General features: G+C 40.0%; 1 protein-coding gene across 2 annotated transcripts in view; it reads right to left on the reverse strand.

Annotated features, from left to right (window-relative positions):
- LOC143027167 (uncharacterized) overlaps positions 1–8,860 on the reverse strand; it is a 33,520-nt gene extending 24,660 nt beyond the window's left edge. For both annotated transcript variants that reach the window (XR_012966576.1, XM_076188262.1), the window contains exons 1-2: positions 8,746–8,860; positions 8,411–8,513 (exon numbers count right to left, since the gene is read on the reverse strand). The gene's annotated coding sequence lies outside the window, so the exon portion shown is untranslated. The remainder of the gene's footprint in view (positions 1–8,410; positions 8,514–8,745) is intronic.
- Between the last annotated feature and the right edge of the window lie 11,338 nt (positions 8,861–20,198).

Below are 20,198 nucleotides of genomic sequence, written 5' to 3' on the forward strand. Positions count from 1 at the left end.
AGGGAGAGGGGAGAGAGCAGGTGAGGGGACGAGAGGAGGGGAGATGAGAAAAAAATGAGAGGGGAGGGAGAGAGAGATGAGGGAGAGCATTGTAGTAAACTTATCTCAATACACCTATAAACACTGCAGATGTGAAGTGGGATAGGAGTGTGATGGGGAAATTTGATGATGGTAAAAAGATGTTTTGGTGGGAGGTTGGGAGAGGAGGGAGAGGCAAGTCAGGTGGGGAAGGGGGGGTGAAAGGTGCAGATGGAGGGATGATGATGGAAGGGGTGGGGGTGGGGGAGGATGGGCAGTGTGTTTTGGGGAGTTCCTGGGTGTGAGGAAGAATGGTGGGGGGAAAGGTGGTTCCAGTGGGAAGTGTTAGGAAGGTGACAGTGATGAATGAGGAAAATGGACGAGAAATATGAAGGGATGAGGTGAGAGCAGTTATCAAAATGACGAGAGAGGGTGTGGCACCTGGGTTGGATGGGTGTCATGTGGATTGTCTGGGGGGGAAGGTGCAGTGATGGTGGACCGGCTGGTGAGGTTGTTTAATGTTTGTCTTGGGGAGGGTGGAGCGCTGGAGGACTGCCTGTATGGTTCTACTTTGCAAGGGAAGAGGGGATGGGTGCGAGTGTAGTAGTTTCAGAGGGATCAATATGTTGAGCATGGTTGGGAGGGCTTATGGGAGTGTTTTGATTGAGAGGATTAGGAGAGGAGAAGAGGGAGTAGTTGGTGAGGAGCAGTGTGGGTTTGGGCCAGGTAGGAGGTTGTGGGGATCAGATTTTTGTGGTGGGGTGGATGCGTGTTTGGGGGAGGGGTTTGGGAAGGGATATGGGTGTTTTTTGGGCCTTGATGGATTTAGAAAGGGCTTGTGATTGGGTGGACAGGGGGATGTTATGGGAGATATTGCAGATATGTGGGGAGGGCTGTTGAGAGTGGCTGAGTTTTTGTGAGAGTAGTGGAGCCTGTTCTGGAATTGGAAATGGAGAGGGTGAGTGGTTTGAGGTAAAGGTGGAACTTTGCTAGGGGTGTGTCATGTTGCCATGGCTGTTCAATTTATACATGGATGGGGTGGTGGGCCAGGGAATAGAGATGATTAAAGAGGGTGGAGAAAAGTGGGAGATAAGCCAGTTGTTGTTTGCTGATGACACTGTGCTCATAGCAGGATCAGAGGAGGGATTAAGGAACTTGTTGATGGAGTTTGGGAAGGTGTGTGAAAGAAGGAATTTGATGATAAATGTGGGTAAAAGTAAGGGGATGAGATGTAGGGGAAGATGGTATTAAAGGAGAGGCTAGAGGAAGTAGATAGCTTTAAATATTTGGGGGTGAATGTGGCAGGAAAGGGAGGATTGGAGGTGGAGGTAGAATGTAGATTGAGAGAAGCAAGTAAATGCCTTGGGGGATTGAAAAGTGTACAGATAAATAGCCACTTGGGAATGGATGTTGGGAGGAGATTATATGAAGGGGTGATTGTACCGACAGAGCTGTGTGATGCAGAGGTATGGAACATAAGAGAGGAAGAGTTTTGATGTGTTTGGGATGGGGTGGCGGAGAGGTGTGGTGGGGGTTGCTAGGGTGAGTACATAAAGATTATATAAACATACCACTAATGCAGAAATCAAACACCACAATCCACATTCATTGAATACAAATGTTAATGAAGACAATACAAAATAATGCTGAACTTGTAACATCAATACACAATAACCTTTGAACGAAAGAAACTGAACACTAACAGAAGAGAACTCAAATATATAACAACCTTCAACTCCTATCAACTCTCTCACAAACCACGTACTGGCAGGTGATACAAACCCAACCACCTATTCTGACTTAAAACAAACAGCATAACAAACAGGACACAAAATACAAGAGCAATTCTGACCAAACATATACTCCAGCAACCATTCCATTAGACCTCCTCAACATAACCAACAAGTGACTTCTACTGATATAACAGTCTTTTCCTTTTCTGCATGGAGGGACGGAGAGGGGGGGTCATTGAATTTATGAAGCGGCCTTGCTGTGGATGTGCTGTGTCTTGCGACACTGCTTCTGACCCAGGGCAGTGGACAGGATGCAGGGATGACTTGTTATCCAGGAGGTGTGAAGATAAGAGGGAGGGAGGAGGGTAGAGGGGAGTGGAATATATAGGAGATGGAATGGGTGATAAGGTAGGTTTGATCATGTTTTCTGTGATTATTATTTCTCAGAGTAAAAGAGAATGAGTAATATAGTAGTGACTATATTTTATAATGGGAGTAGTGTGATGCATCATTCATAGGGTAGCTGATGTGCACATGAGAATTTGACTCGTACTGAAGAGAGAGAGGAAAAAAAAAAAAAAAAAGGATGACAATGTGACATGAGATGACATGATAATTCTGACTACTTGAGGGAGAAGGAAAAAAAAAAAAAAAAAAAAAAAAAAAAAAAAAAAAAAAAATGTATCTCAAAAGTCAACCCTCAACGAGTTGAATTTTCACATTCAGCATTAGCTGTCTGATAAACGATGATGCATCACTATACTGTACATGCATTATAAAATGTGAAGTTACAGATGTATTACTCGTTTTCTTTCATCCTAAATGTTAATAACCACAGAAAACACGATCAAGCCTGTTCACAGAATATGGGGGTCATTCAGATACAACTACAAAAACTACAACTACAAAATCAAGATGCAGATGCCAGTATCCTCGTATACTCACTTGTACATCATGACACCGACATTGATGTCATTGTATGGAAGGGATTAAGTAGCAGTAGAAAACATAATGACCCAGCAGGTGAATGAAGTAACTTGGGTAAGAGGAGATTACATTCTCACAAGATTAGATCTGCAAATTACCAAAGAGCAAGATGTCATAAGCTCTTTGAACTATCATTGCCCCAAAGGAGGAGGAGGAGGAGGAGGAGGAGGAGGAAGAAAAATTATCCTTCCACGACTAGATTACACATCATTGGTGTGGTCTCCAAACTGTGGAAAGGAGATGGGAACCCTATCACATAAAACCCAAGAATAAGCATGAAAACCAGAAGAGAAAATAAAACCAAGGGTAGAGTGGGAGCACTACTAAAGCAGGTGCTACCTTGCCCAGTCAACCAAGTTATGTGCATCAGATGACATTTGACCGTTATACAGTGTCCGTGCAGTTAGGTACCAAAAGAAAACCAAAGGAACTGAAAATAGGTACCTGAAATATTAACACTATTTGAAGCCAGTAAGTTATGATAATCTAACGAGAGAAATATTAAGGGTGGGAATTGCAATAATGGATGTATCGGAAGTTCGTTGGACTGGGGTGGAAAAGTTTTCAGATGATGATGTAGAGTTCTTTTACTCAGGTGGAGTATCTCATGAGAGAGGAGTGAGGATTATGATGACCAAAGAAAATGCCAAAGGAGTCATGGGAGTTTGGCCTGTCTGTGATAGATTAATTCTTGTCAAAATAGCAGGGAACTCCATAAATATCAACCTTATCCAAGTTTATGCACCAGCAACCACTCATGATGAAAAATCAGATGATGTAAATTCATTGTAAAGCCTATGAACTTAATATCATAATAGGAGACTTAATGCAAAGGTTGGAGATCAAGGAGGCTGAATAGCAACCAGAAATTATGGTCTTGGAAATATAAATGACAGGAGAGAAAAAATTATGGTCTGGTGTAGAATTAATAACCAAGTAACAAAGAACATTTGGTTCAGACAATATCCACGATAACTCTGGACATGAGAAGCCCTGGAATGGATCACAAGAACCAAATTGACTAGAACACCTGAAACCGGCATTTTAGAAATGTGGTAATAAATCTTCTTTTTGGCTACCTCCCTTGTAAGGGGGAAAAAGCCTTGGTATATGTATGGTAATAAATGCTAAAATGTACCCAGGAGCTGATTGTGGCATAGGATGTGACCATGTACCAGTTGTAGCTATGGTGAAGGTAAAGATGAAGGGGGGGGGGAGAAAATCACTCAATGAAACAAAATACTTATCACAAAAAGAAACTGGTCACAGAAAGCAAAAATGGATGACAAGTGAGATCCTAGATCTTATGGATGAAAGGAGAAAGTGGAAAAAATAAATTTTTAGACTGAAATAAAGAGGAAATGTAAAGCAAAGAAAGAATGGATTAGGAAATCATGCCAAGAAATAGAAAGTCTAGAAAAAATGAGCTTGAATATGATGATATGGTTTATGTCACAAATTCCACCCTATCAGAAGGCTAGGACAGTGCCCCTCAAAGAGGATTTTGTTCCAAAAAAGTAAGAGAGGTTATAGGAAAAAAAGAAGCCCATCATGAGGAATGGTGACTCAAGATAAACATGGGAACATTTTGACAGAAATGAACAATATTTTGAATAGGAAAAATACATTGAGAAGTTATTTGATGACAATAGAGGAAACACCCAAACCTAAACATGGAAATGACTGGTCCATTGATATTATAAAAAGAAACAAGATTGGCAGTAAAAAAAATAGGAAAGAAGAAAGCAGAAGGGGCAGATGGAATTGTTATCAAGATGGTGGAACCCACAATTGAAAAGAGCACCCGACTAGCAACCAAGATTTATGACACTGGACAAATACCTCATTCAGTGAAGAGGACAACCATCACAGTTACTCCAAAGAAAGTTAGAATAACATTGTTCAAAGCACAGAACAATTAGCATCATAAATCAGATTGGTAAAATAATACTAAGAATAATATTCATAAGAATTGGAGGAAAACTACAGACAATGTGGAGGAACAATATTGTTAAAAAAAAAAAAAGGAAAAGTAATAAGAAAGGCAATTTTTACATTTGCATATATACTAGAGAGGGCTATAGAAAAACAAAAAGAAATACACATCAGCTTTGTCGAGTTTGAAAAAACATATGATACTGAAACATAAAGACCTAAATCTCCATGTTAAAAGAAAAGAGAATTGATGGGAAAGACCTGTGTGTGATTAGAAACTTATATCGGGGCCAAAGAACAGATATAAGAATAGAAAGTGAAAGGTCAAAACTAGTTGACATTAAAAGATGGGCGAGGTAGGGCTGTGTGCTCTCGCTAGACTTATTCATTTGTATATGCAATGTGTAATAGAAGAAATTAAAGAATTAGATGCAATAAAGATATGGGGAGGAATGTACATAACTTAAGGTATGCCTATGATATGGTATTGATGGCTGAATCAAATGGAAGACTACAAACATTGGTAAAAAAAGCTTCATGAGGCATGTGACAGAATAGGGCTGAAGATAAACATAAGACCGAGGTAATGGTAGCAAGGAAGGACAAGGAATAATTCATACAGAGATCATGCTAGATGGGAAAAAGCTTAAGCAAGTTTGATATTTCAAGTATTTAGGCAGCATAATCACAGAGGATGGAGGATCAGTAAAGGAAATTAGAACATGAGTAGATATAGCAAAAACAGCATTTAGAGGGGAAGAAAAAAAGAAAGAAAAAAAAAAAAAAAAATCTTCTAACAAGTGTAAATATAAATTGGAACCCGAGATCAAGATTTTTAAAAGTGTGTGAATTATGGACAATGAATGCTGAAATGAAAATGAAATTTGAGGCAATGGAGATTTGGTGTCTTTGAAGAATGATGAGGATATCATAGACTGAAGAGGTAACAAATGAAGAATCCTTAGAAGAGTTTGGACAAAAAGATCATTGATAGGAACCATCAGAAGTAGACAACTTTCTTTCCTAGGGCATATATTCCAAGTAGGAGAACTGGGAAAAGTCAGCCTACTAGAAATTATTTAAGGGACAATGATAGACATATATAGGTAACTTACTGAAGGGCAGTGGAGAGGAAATGAAAGGTCAACACCTGATGAGATTGGCTCAAGATCAGAAAAGGTGGAGTTCCATGGTTGCAGACGTAAAAGACATGGCATCTTGGTCATGTAAGGTAAGGTGTGGTCTCCATATAGAGTAAAGATTAAAAGAATATAAGCAAGACTGTGGGAACACAAAGGGCAACAAACTGGTTCCTAGCCTGGCAGAAAAACAAGAGCAGTGGAAGAAATAAGGACCATTCAGAAAACTAGCAAACAATATACCTCAAAGAGGCTACAGGAAAAAATTCAACCCAAAACTTTATGCTTTACATGGTCAATCTTATCAGTAATTATATACACATGTATGTATGTACATACATACATACACAAACACTATATATATATATATACACACAATACTTGTCAAAAATATGCAGAGCCTACCCTTTGTAGCTGCATATTTATGATGAAAATAGGAAAGCATTTTCTGGAGTGAAATAATGTAGATAGAATATATCTGGCAATCCCCTGCTGTCACGTTGGGCCAACAGGGTGGAACGTGAGGGAGAACCCAGCCAGTTGCTCCCACACTGCCATGGGAAGAGCATGTACAGGTAACCCCTCTCTTCTGAACCTTGCTTTTTTTTAACAACCGTTTTCTTCATTTCCCTAGGGCAGCGGTTCCCAACCTTTTACGGCTTGAGGCACCCTTGCCAAGCCTTTCAGAAGTCCCCGACACCCTCATTAGAAAGTCTAAATTCTAGTTTGTCAGTATTTTGATGATTCAACATCAGTGTAACAAAATTTTGTTCCTGGACATTATGAAAATACTCATCTTTACACTGATGCTGCTTTAATGAACAAAAATGGATCACAAAGAGAGTCGGTAATATGAAAATTATTTTTGCCCTGAATTTTGGCGGCACCCTCAGTTGATCTCACGGCACCCTTGGGTGCCGTGGCATACTGGTTGGGAACCACTACCCTAGGGTCTGTATCTTTACCTTGGCCCCTACAAAGGAATTAGCTAAATATATAATTGCCCAAATCACTGGATTAAAGAAGACAGGCCAGAGAACTAAAGAAATAATTGAAATATTGAAGGGGGTCAAGTCCAAAATCAAGAGGTACCATTCCAGTAACATGGTACAGGGGGTTCTATGAAGACTTCTCCTTCGGAGCCTATCAAAAACAATGTCATGTATGCAAATGCTATAGAATCTAAATTCATAGTGTCAAATGCATTTAAAATTATAATGGTACATACATTCTTTTTCTATATCATAAACAGCCTTGACACTAGGACAGGTTAACTCAGACTGAATCACCATTGACATCCAACATATACTAGTATTAACAATGCTTTAGACCAGGGATTATTCTCTACAATAAAATGTGGAATATTTATGTTTTAGGTTAGGTATGATAATATTGTCAGGCCCTGCTGTGGAGGTGCTGTGTCTTGCTACATTGTTTCCGATCTGGGCAGCGGGCTGGGGACAAGGATAACTTCATAAAAAGCTAAAATAAATGGGAGAAAAAATGGGTGTGGGATGGGTTTGGAACGGGTAAATTAAGAGTGGGTGTATGACTTCATTGGGCCATCCCCTTTAACCACTTCAGTATGAGTCAAATTCTTGTGCGCAGCATCGGCTGCCATATGAACAATGCACCACACTACTCGCATTATAAAATATAAAGTCACTGCTGTATTACTTGTTCTCTTTTACTCTGAGTAATAATAAACAGAAAATGTGATCAAACCAGTTCACAGAATCTGGGGGTAACTTGTATACAACTACAAAAAATATATATATATATAATCAAGACTCGACACCGGCTTCATGTACCCACTTGTGCATCATGATGATGATGCCTATGTAGGTTTGTTACTGTACCCAAGTCACAAGTGGTTAATGGGAGATAGTTCCTTTTGGTATATGTATTATAGTATTAAGAACAGGCTTACAAAAACATGTAATTAAAAAGTAATTTCTCACTGTTAAATTTCATTATTATTAAGAATTTGAAAAGCATACATTTATCATTGACCTCAATTCAAATATTTCATTGATCATTGACAACCTCAATACAAATATTCCTGCATTAAGGCCAATATGATTTTTTTTTTATTATATATATAATAAAACACTGGATATAAGAAAAGCCATCGACATACATAATTCTTGTCAATACCTATCCTATCCCAACCTAACCTATCTAAAGCCCTAGGAAATGAAGGATGACAAGTGTATCTTCAAACTGTTTTGACAAATACCATAAAATTTGATTCTGCCTAAGGAACCTATTAACTATTAAGTGCTATGTATTTAAAACAACTGTACTTAAAGATTGACCAATGTTGCCTCTAATCTGCTAAACTTGCTAATAGAGTTCTGATTGGGTTTCACCTTCAACAATACACTACAGGAAACTTATGCTACTCTTAGAATATTAAATATTTGACCTAAATCTTTTATTCTTTACAACTATTGGGTCCGTTAATCGTGAAAAAAATTGCTGTGGAAAGAATTAGACAACCCTTCTTGCTTGTTAATCTACTGTTCATTTAAAGCTTTTATGCACTCATACAACTTCAACCAATCAATGAATTTTATTTAACTTTCTAGATCTTACCTTTTCTTTCCTGTCACTAAGCCACCAATGCACAGCTCTAAACTTTGTGCGGCTGTGCCTCTACCTACTTCCGAACGGACAGCTGGAGCTGATACTGATTCAGCTGAAACAATTGGGTTAAACGTAGTTACTGTGTGAATTTCACAATTAGAGAATTTACACTACAATTAAAGGATATTTTCCATGTCCCTGGAGATGACTTAAATGTTTGAATATGAGTATCTAATAGAATATAATAAAAGATAAGGAACCGAAAAAATATATTTTTTTGTAATTGTCACTTATGGATATAATTGGAATGTAATTAATAAGAATCATTCACGCGGAATACTCACTTTGTTACTATTAATTGAGATAATTTGAAAATATGCTTGTTGAATTTTATCAAACAATACCGAAGTCAAAGTCGCTCAGAAATTTCGAGCCCCGAGTGCCAACACAGTGTTGCGAAAACGTTTTCGTTCGTACAGTCGCGGAGTGTTGCACTGCGTAGGTACAAAAACTTTCTTCACCCCTGACATGTCATTTGTTCTTTTTCAGTATTATTCTTGTTTAATGCCGTTGCTCATTATATCATTTTTTTTTTTTTTTGGGAAACAGAGTAACAAGCTATTTAGACAGGACACCAACACTTTTTTTGATCGGACTACCAGGAACATATTTAGGAACTTTGCCCTCGAAATCAAGGTGTGGTGATAAGCAATGTGCCTCTTCTGAGAATTTCTCACATTTTTGTGACAATATTGTCGTATTATTGCTTTGCATAACATTCTTATTACCATTGCCGCATGTCGATGTTCATGCCTATGTTGGCCGATCTTACATAATAATAAACAGTGTGTTCGAGCTTCCCACGCGTATCATTCACCCGACATGGTGGCAGCTCGTGGTTTTTCGACTTTTTCAGTGCCTTTTAGTCGAATACCGAGAAACCACGTCTCGTAACATACGCTATAAACTTCAGTGAACATCCTCAATTGGGAAAATCACGAAGGAAAATAGCCGTTGTGGACAGAAAATCGTGTGAAAATCGTGCCAGACTGCCGAGTTCGGAGCAAGTGCGAGCGAGTGGTTTTCAGACTATTTCAGTGCTGTTTAGTCGAATACCGAGAAACCACGTCTCGAGAGATACGCTATAAACTTCAGTGAACATCCTCAATTGGGAAAATCACGAAGAAAAACAGCCGTTGTGGACAAGAAGTGCGTGTGTAACTTGTCCCAGACTACCGAGTTCGGTGAAGGAGCGTGCCATTAGAATCTTCAGTGTTACATAAGTTTCCCCTCTTGCTTACGTAAACGCCCACGACGGACGATCGCAAATCGTTCGTATCGGTACTACTGGCAGTGTTACGCTACCCCAGACTAATCGTGAACAGTGTAGGCATATTTCCTACTACTGACGACGAAAGTTCGGACACAGTGAATGCCACATTTTCTTAATTTAACTTCCGAAACCGTAGAGAGTTCCGCCCTGGCGTTTGACGGCGTAGACGACATCCATAGCAGTGACCGTCTTCCTCTTGGCGTGTTCCGTATAGGCGACAGCGTCGCGGATAACGTTCTCGAGGAAGACTAGTCTACAATGTCGACATACCAGATTCCAGCACCCCCACCCATGTCTTTGAAAGGGGACGTGGTGGAGAACTGGAAGGATTTTGAGAACTCGTGGCATTACTATACTATTGCCACCGATCTGCAGTTGAAATTGAAAAACGGTGATGGAACAGATAACACTAAGGGAATGGAGAAAGTCGCTGCAACGCTTTGTACTGTCATGGGACCTGAGTGCAAAAAAGTTATGAATTCTCTTCCTTCGCTGACTGAACAAGACAAGAAGAATCCTGCTAGAATCATTAAAGAGTTGCAGAAGCAGTTCGTGCCCCAGAGACACGTTCTGTATGAACGGTTTCTCTTCCACTCCGCCACGCAGAGGAGCAACGAATCAGTGGATGAGTATGTGCTCCGTCTTCGTCAGTTGAGTGAGTCATGTGAATTCGGCGCAGTGAAAGACTCACTCATCCGCGACAGGACTGTTGTAGGTACAACGGATGAAGCAGGGAGAGAACGACTACTCCGAGAACGGCCAGTCCCGAACCTCGACAAAGTGATCCAAAGCCTCAAAGCAGCGGAAATCTCCAGATTGCACAAACAAGTAATTGCAGGTAAAGTGGAAGCTACAGTTGAGTACACAAACAAGCGGAAAGGTACCAGTACATCTTCAACGAAGAAACTTGTGCACAAAAGAAACCTGAACGAAAATGTACCTGGAACACCAAAACCGAAACAGACAGGAAAGAAGAGAGGTGAATCTCCTTTCAAAGCGTCTGGATTTACCTCACACAAGTGTAAGTGGTGTGGACACAATGATGGACATTTCAGGAAAAACTGCCCAGCCAGAAATTCGAAATGCCACAAAAGCTCAAACGTAGGCCATTATGCTTCGGCTTGCCTACGGTCGAAACAAGTTTTTGAAATTGATAATGATGATAGTGATGAAATTGTAGATAATTCTTTTATGTTAGGGGAGGTCAAATCTGCTAGTGAGAATTTTTGGTCAGTAGATGTGACAATAGATAGGAAAGTGACTAACTTTAAACTTGATTGTGGATCCAAAGTGACAATTGTTAGTGACAAAACACCTTGGCTTAAGGAGTGTAACTTCACAAAGGCAGATAGTGACTTCCGAGGACCAGGGGAAGTGAATCTCAATCACCTTATTAAAGGGAAAATTGTAGATGCTGTACTTGACTTAGGTGATAGGAGACATATAGAAAATGTGTATGTTATGACAGGTCAGGGTAATAATCTTCTATCCAAATCAGCTATCGAAGCCCTCAAACTACTAAAACCTGCTAAAGAAGTGTATAACATATAACATGCAGTGAACTTCAAGGCAGAATTTCCCAAGCTCTTCAAAGGATTAGGGCTACTTAGTCTGCATACAGAATTTCTTTGCATGAAGATGCTACTCCTCATTGCCTTTATACCCCAAGACGGGTACCCCATCCTATGCTACCTAAAGTAAAAGAAAAACTACGGTCCATGGTTCACCAAAACGTCATTTCACCTGTAACTGTACCTACAGAGTGGTACTCAGGGATGGTTAACGTTGTAAAACCCAATGGAGATGTGAGAATTTTTGTGGATCTGACACCATTGAATAAGGCCGTGAAGAGGGAAGTACACCCTATGGCCAGTGTAGACGAGAATCTTGCCAAGTTACGAGGTAGTAAAGTTTTTACGAAACTTGATGCCAACTCTGGATTCTGGCAGATACCACTTGATGAAGAATCAAGGTTGCTAACAACCTTTGTGACCCCATATGGGCGTTATTGCTTCAATCGTTTGCCTTTCGGCATTAGCTCCGCCCCAGAAATCTTCCAAAGGACCATGTCTACCATACTGGAAGGTTTAGAAGGAGTTGTTTGCCACATGGATGATATCCTCATCCATGGGCCCACACAGGAGATTCATGACAACCGAGTTCGAGAAGTGTTATGTCGACTACAGGGAGCAGGAATCACCCTAAACGACAAATGCGAGTTTTCGAAAGGATACATGAAATTCCTGGGCCACATCATTTCAGAGAAAGGCATTGAAGCAGATCCAGGAAAAACCAAAGCTGTCCAAGATTTCCCAAGACCAAGGAATGTAACTGAACTGCAAAGGTTCAACGGTATGGTAAATCAGCTTGCCAAGTTCATTCCTGACCTAGCCAATGTAAATGAACCACTTCGCCAGCTTCTAAGGAAGAGTCAACAATGGTTCTGGGACCAACCACAAGAAACTGCATTTCAAACAATCAAACAGAAACTTGTGTCCACAGAGATCCTAGCCCATTACGACCCAAACAAGGAATGCATTGTTGCTGCAGATGCTTGTCAAGACGGCCTTGGCGCTGTTCTTATACAAATGGATGACACAGGGCACCGTCGTCCTATTGCTTATGCTTCAAGATCACTCAGTGACACTGAGAAGAGGTATGCAGTTATTGAAAAAGAGGCTTTAGCAGCTACTTGGGCTTGTGAGAAGTTTAAGGACTACGTTTTAGGAACAGTCTTCAAGCTTGAAACAGATCACCGCCCTTTAGTGCCTTTGCTCTCAAGTACTGATTTGTCAAAACTTCCGTCTAGAATTCTTCGCTTCCGTCTTCGACTAGCAAGATATTCACCAGAAGTGACATATGTACAAGGCGTTCATCAGAAAACAGCTGATGCTCTATCGCGAGCTCCTACAAGTCTTCCTACAAAAGCTGATCTAGAGCTTATAGAAGAAGTAGAAGAAAGTCAAGAAGGTAATTTTAAAGTTATCCCAGCTACAGAACGACGCCTGGGAGAGATCAAAGCAGCTCAACAAGCAGATGCCATCTGCAAACAAGTACAAGCTTATTGTCTAGATGGGTGGCCTTCAATAATGCCTTCTCAGCCACTCTTGAAACCCTACTGGGAGAAGAAACAACATTTGACAGTCAATCAAGGACTACTAATGTTTAACAACCGCATTGTTGTTCCCACCTCCCTACAGCTGGATATTCTCAATGCTTTACATGAAGGTCATTTAGGAATTACTAAGTGCCAAGGAAGAGCAAGTTACTCAGTTTGGTGGCCTCTCATCACAAAGCAGATAGAATCTATGGTTAACAAGTGCCATATTTGTGCTAAGCTACGACCTGAACCAAAGGAATCTCTCTTACCGATGTCCTTTCCAGACAAACCTTGGAGCCGAATCGGTACAGACCTTTTTGAGTTAGAGGGTAAGTCATACATCATTGCAGTTGATTATTCCAGGCGATGGTTTGAGTTCAGAGAACTGAAAAATACCACAAAAATTGCAGTCACAACAGCTCTGGCAGATATTTTCTCCATACATGGAATTCCTGAAACTGTTGTATCCGATAATGGACATCAGTACTCCAGCCAGGAGTTCAAAGAATTTGCCAAGTGTTGGGGGTTTACCCATGTTACCTCATCACCCCTACACCCACAAGCAAATGGGGAGGCAGAACGGGCAGTCCAGACAGCTAAAAACATCCTTAAAAAGAATGCTAACCCTTATTTAGGACTACTTGCCTATCGTTCAGCTCCACTTAAAAATGGTTTGACCCCAAGTGAAATACTGATGAGTAGAAAAATAAGAACAAAATTGCCAGTACTCCCTGATACGTTAAGACCAAAGGGATATAACCAAGATGACCTACTAGAAAAAGAGGAACTCTATAGAGAGAAATACTCTAAGAACTACAACAACCACCATCGTATCCAGACATTGCCAGCTCTTCAAGCAGGCGATAAGGTATACATACGAGACCAAGAACGTTATGGAGAAGTAACACAGAGACTGACTCAACCGAGATCGTGCAAAGTCCTGACTGATGCAGGTTCCACAATAAGAAGAAACCGACACTCTCTCATACACACAGGTGAACACAGTAAATTGCCTAACAATGAACCCAAAGAAGGGACTCCCACCCTGCTCGGTTCTTCCGATAATTCCATCCATGTCAGTGATATTCCTAAAGGTGCATCTACTTCTGTTGTTTGTCCTAGCACTAAACCTAGTGTACCTAGCCCATCACCAATTGAAGCTAGAAGGTCCGGCAGAGTGCCTAAACCCAATGTACATCCAGAGATGGTTTATTATTGATTGTGTATGTATCACAAGTACAATATCTAGTATCTAATTTTGTACTTAATTCTAAAGGTTTACTCTAGTTGATATGTCATCACTATGCTTTCTTTTGCTGCTTCTTGGGGAATTACTAACTGTTACTTACTAATAAGTTTATTTAGAGATTTTGTAAACTTGAAGGGGGATGTTGTATTATTGCTTTGCATAACATTCTTATTACCATTGCTATTCCATTACTATTGCGCATGTCGATGTTCATGCCTATGTTGGCCGATCTTACATAATAATAAACAGTGTGTACGAGCTTCCCACGCGTATCATTCACCCGACAAATATCTCAGCAGATATCTGTGTTTTTATTTACCTCGTGTATTATTTTAATAAATTTATTACGCTCAAGGAGCGTCAATCCTAGTGTAGTAATTCTTCTTTTTACTTATATTTACTTATATAGTATATGTCATTTTCTCCTTAATGTATATGTCATTTTCTCCTTAATATATATGTAATACTCCTTCATTGTATATGTAATACTCCTTTATTATCTATGTAGTACTTAATCTCAATATATGTAGTACTTAATCTCAATAGATAGTATGTTTTATGTAAGTAGTCTACGTAGTCATTACTTACGTAACCGGCGCTTTTGTCATGCCTATATTCTATAGCATTCATGCATTTAGTATAACGTCACCCCTTTCACATGCAAACTCCTCATTCTACGTGTTTCTCTTACCTTATTATGCCCTTATTTTATACATACAAGTTCCACCTGCGTAGACCGAAATAAACTCCGTGATATCTTAGCAAACGATGTTTCACTTTAACCACGCTAGTGACACACAGAACACTCGAACCACAACCAGACAGAATTAATCATACTACAGTTTAACACCCGCCAAAGTGCGGGTGTCACAAAAAGAATTATATCCAAGAGATCACTTCCAGGCAAACATCTAAAAACATCAAAAACTAAACGTCGATGAGGCATCCTAGGCACGTCTTCAGTTTTACGAAATGTCACACTGTATGCTTGCAGGGTTTGAGGTGACTCATAACATTAATCCGTCTCGCCCAAAGTCCACTGCATCTGTACGTATAAGGAAGAGGAAGAAAATTAACGTAGTGTTGGATGGATACACTTGGAGCCTTCTCAGCATCGATACTGGTCGGGAATCAGACAGCTTATCATAGTATCCGCTTGTAATAGTGTGGGAGGGTAGTAGTAGTAGTAGTAGTCCTGGGAGCTGGTGGACCTATACTACAGATAGTCCTCGTTAATATACGTAATGAGAGCCAAAACTAATACAAAATAGACTGCTATTTACACTTCCGAACTATAATTGACAGAATGAATTATACAGTTTAACACCCGCCAAAGTGAGGGTGTTTCAAAAGGATTATTTCCAAATTATCACCGACAAGCAAACATTTAAAAACATAAAGAATTGATTGTCGATGAGGTGTATTAATTATTTATGAAAAAAGTTAGGGATATACGTGAATAATAATCTCACGTATGGGCATTAAAGGATACCATCTTGTATATATGTGTGTTTCGTCTTCCATCTTCATATGCATATAATACCCGACGCTTACAGCCCCGACTACCTACCTTGTAACAAAATAACTACCTCTATGACTTATTCTTCCCTATTAAAAAAAATCAGCATTATTCACTACGTTTCGAAACCTTATCTTGCAGGTTCTCCAGCCGCTCTATATATTCAGGCTAATCTGAAACTGAAAAAAAAAGTGAGGAAGAGGGGGGCATGGAGTGCATTCATGAAGAAGTCGGAATCACGTATTTTGATCAAGATCCGGTCAGGGTATTGCGGGCATTTGTCTTGGCATTTGTCTTGTCTTGGCAAAGATTAAAGCTACGGTTAGACTAGTCAATGGATGGATTGGATTCCGAGCCTAGGGGTGGATTTTGTCCAATTCTGGAGGGTTTGGGTTGGAATTTAAGTCCAGGGACGCCCAACGCAATACCATTGTACTCCATACCTTGGAAGAGATCCGAGGAAGAGAAACTGCAGAATGTTAATAATAATCATATTTACGATATATATATATATATATATATATATATATATATATATATATATATATATATATATATATATATATATATATATATATATGCAGAAACCACCGGGAAATTGAAAAAAAAACAACAGATACCGAACGTTTTCGTCTATTTAGACATTTTCAATTTCCCGGCATTTTTAGGAAATTAGTTGGAGTTTCTTAAAATACTTTTAGTCCGCTAACGTTCACATAATCTATGCATACGACGGACAGTACGTTTAGCTTAGAAAAAGAAAACGAATAAAACAGATTTAAGTGAGGCTAATGCTTTACAAACAAACAAGCAAACAAACAAACAAACATGTAAATGAATAAATAGATAAATAATTAAATGAATAAGCAACCACCATTGGAAAAAAAGAACTGAATTGTCTGACTAAAATCATCATTGGCATGCACCAAAACCACAGAATTTTACATCAAATGAAATCACATGGAGTTAATTGACAACTCAGGTGAAGTGAACGACGAATTCCATTAATATGGTCTCTCTCTCTCTCTCTCTCTCTCTCTCTCTCTCTCTCTCTCTCTCTCTCTCTCTCTCTCTATTTCTCCTTCTCTGTGTCTGTCTTTCCATGTCTTTCTTTCTCTCTGTTCTCTTTTAAAGAGAGAGAGAGAGAGAGAGAGAGAGAGAGAGAGAGAGTCTCTTCCCCCCCCTCTCTCTCTTCCTCTCCGTTCTCCTTTGAAGAAACCCACTCTTCATCACACTTTAGTAATTTCCTTCCTTACTGTGAACATGAACTTACATCTATGTGCATTTTGTATGCGTACACGTGTGTGTACGTGTGTGTGTGCGTGCGCGCGCGTGTGTGTGTGTGTGTGTGTGTGTGTGATTCACCACGGTGTTGGATCTCGTGTTGGACTCGTGATCGACAGCTGTTACCCTCCTGGATGAGAGCTTAGAGCTTATACATGGCCATCAGAGTTGGAGTGCCGGCTTGTAGTGCAGTGATGCTGATATTTTCATTTCTGTGCGGGACTCGAACTCGGATCGCTAAAATTAGCTGTGTGTGTGAGTATGTGTGTGTCTGGGCTTGTGTTAGTGTGTGTGTGTGTGTGTGCGTGTTCGTGTTGACGTACGTCAGTGTGTGTGTTTGTGTGTGTTTGTTAGTGTGTGTGTGTGTGTGTGTGTGTGCGCGTGCGTGCGCGTGTGCGTGTTGGCTTGCGTCAGTGTGTGTATGTGTGGTCGCCACTGTAACCCTCATCTACGGATATGGCGACTCACTTCTTTTAGTTGTTATTTTCTGTCTAGAACAATTAAAATGCCTTTTCTTCTACATCTTTCCTCTGTTAAGTTGAACTGAGTACAGCGCACTCTCCGAAGTTCTTCAAAGGAACCCCACGAGGGCACGTATATAAGATTCTACGTAAACTTTGCAGTGACGTAGTCATTTCCTTGGTCGAAAGATCTTTAACTTTATATTTAAGATCCTCCCCAAAGGGCTTGATCTTACATTCATGAACCAATTGAATTTTCTCCTCTCCACCCTTACACCAATCATTTTTTTTTTGTTTCAAACCTTTACGGCAATATTGTTTACTTAGAATAATCACGAGTCTCTGCATAATTCTCACTTAGGTCCAAAGGAATGTAATTTCAACAATAAGTAAATATATATTCGAGCTTCCGAGTCTAGCTATTTTATTACCTACACAAAGCGGGCTCAGGCAGCTCGATCGAACTGTTATTTAAAAACAATATCTTATTACCTACACAAAGCAGAAAAGTGGACTCAGACAGCTCACTAGGGCTGTTATCTACAAACAACCTACCTATCGAATGCAGCAACCCGTCTTCTACCCCTCTTTCTACCCTTTTTTCTGCCAGCCTTTTGCAGTATGTTTAATCCACAAAACATATAAGCGTCCATCAAAACACTCGTTTCTATCCCACGCAAAATGTCATGATCAAAAACAGAAAATTCCCTTTATAATTCACACGGTTTGCGTTTTTATTTTCGATAGGTTTTCATTAAACGGATTTTTTTTCCGTGCAAACTGCAATAAGCCATTTTTTAAATTCACGTATGCCGATCATTTCCGGAGTGTTTGTCAATTGAGCCTAATTAAGAGAGGTCGAGCCAACGAGCGATCTTTATTCGGAGGAAGCGTAGGAGGAGGAGGAGGAGGAGGAGAAGGAGGAGGACGAGGAGGGGAAGCAGTGGTGTCAGTGAAAGAGGAGATAGAGGACGAGGTGGAGGAGGAGGAGGCAAGGAAAAAGAAAGGTGGTGGAGGAGGAGGTATTGGTAGGTGGCGACTGTGGAGGAAGAAGAAGAGAGGTTGGAGGAAGAGGTGGAGGAGAAGGAGGAGAAGAAAGAGGTGGAGGAGGAGAAGAAAGATGAGGAGGAGGAGAAGAAGAAAGAGGTAGAGGAGGAGAAGAATGAGATGAAGAAGGCAGGAACTTTTATTTATTTATCTATTTTTTTTTTCAAATAACGAGTGACAATAACATAGAGTGGGGATGAGAGATATTTCTTTCCATAATGAGGTCAGGTTAGAAAACAATTAGCTTAAAAACAAAATAAAACAAACACTCAAAAGTGAAAATATAACAATACTAAGTAATTGATAGATGACAGAAGTTATATTTTTTCCACCGTGTCCGTTTTCTTTTTTATATAGATCGAGTGTCGCGAGAAATAAAATATACATTCCCAAAACATAGACCGAAATATTCTCGACACGGCAGGTACGTCATACTTTTCGCGCGTGGCCGTGTGTACTACTTATTCGATGTAACTTACACGAGCAGTCACACTGTAATAATCTTATGTTCTTCGTTCTTACTTTAGAAAAAAGGGGAGTCCTTCTTAGAACTCAAAAATATTTTTCCTTTGGGAGATGGGGTGACAAATTCTGTGTCCTCTCGACAGTTCTCAGTCGGAGCGCAATTGACAAGACCTCACCAGACTGGATGACACATATACACTCTGCCAGGCCGCCTCACGCCGGTCTTAGGTTTCATAATTCACTGACACTGGGAGTTAACCGACAACAAAAGCAGCAGCAAAAGCAGCAACAGCAACATCAACAACAACAGCAACAACGAAACAACAAAAAACAACTACAAACACTTCACTGTGAGTCAAAAAGAAGGAAGCACGAAAATAGAATAATTCTTTAATATATCTCTACCGAGATTGGCGACGACGATGTGACGTAGAATCGTTCGAATTGATTTGAATTGTCAAGGAACCGTTTTCGAGCGGACAGTCGATTGTACTGTGTGTAGATGCAACCCCTTACTGTATGGCAGGAGGGTCGGCCAATCAGCATCGCCTGCCTTTAACAAGAACAGAATACTTCAAGTGCGTCAATATGACGAGGATTTTCTGGTGTGTTCTCTTGGTGTCTGGCAAAAAAAAAAGAAAAAAAAAAAAAAAGAAAAAAAAAAAAGGGGGGTGTCTTGTTTTAATTCTTAATGTCAGGAAAGTGCGGAAATGATTCTTCCTCTGACTATAAGTTCCGCAGAGTGATGCTGCGTGTAATTAATTATAGTCAGCGCAACGAGAAGAGATTTCCCGGTGTTGCCACATCTCCACAGATAACACGGCCCGCACGGCTCACACTGAATGCAGTGTAAGGGGGGCGGGGCCAGAGAATAGATGTAGCGGCAACATCGCTCTCTCTTGCTCATATGCCATGTCTATGACTCGAGGGAACGAAACCTTTGTATAGAAAACATTGCTTTGATTTTTACCTCAGTGGTGATGTGTGACAAAAAATTATAATATAATTATATGTGGCAACATTATAAAAATATAAAATAGAATTATAAAATGAAATAAATTTAGAAAATAATTATATGTGGCAACACAGAGGGACTCCCAGTGCTCCGCCCTAACGGCCATTTCTCAATGCAACGAGTATAGACCAGTGATTCTTAACCTAAGGGCCGCGTCCTCTAGGGATGCGTAAGTGATTTTCAAGGGGGGGGGGGTGCTCAGGAGAAAAGTAGAAATTTTACCAGTTACGTGTTATTTTCTTGACAAGAAATGGGTCAGTAAGGTAAAGGTAAGTTTATAAGATGATGCAGAAGCATCGTCGTTACTAATTCTTATTTTCAAAA

The sequence above is a fragment of the Oratosquilla oratoria genome, chromosome 7 (assembly GCF_046742065.1).
Source record: "Oratosquilla oratoria isolate Oo_2021 chromosome 7, ASM4674206v1, whole genome shotgun sequence".
NCBI lineage: Eukaryota > Metazoa > Arthropoda > Malacostraca > Stomatopoda > Squillidae > Oratosquilla > Oratosquilla oratoria.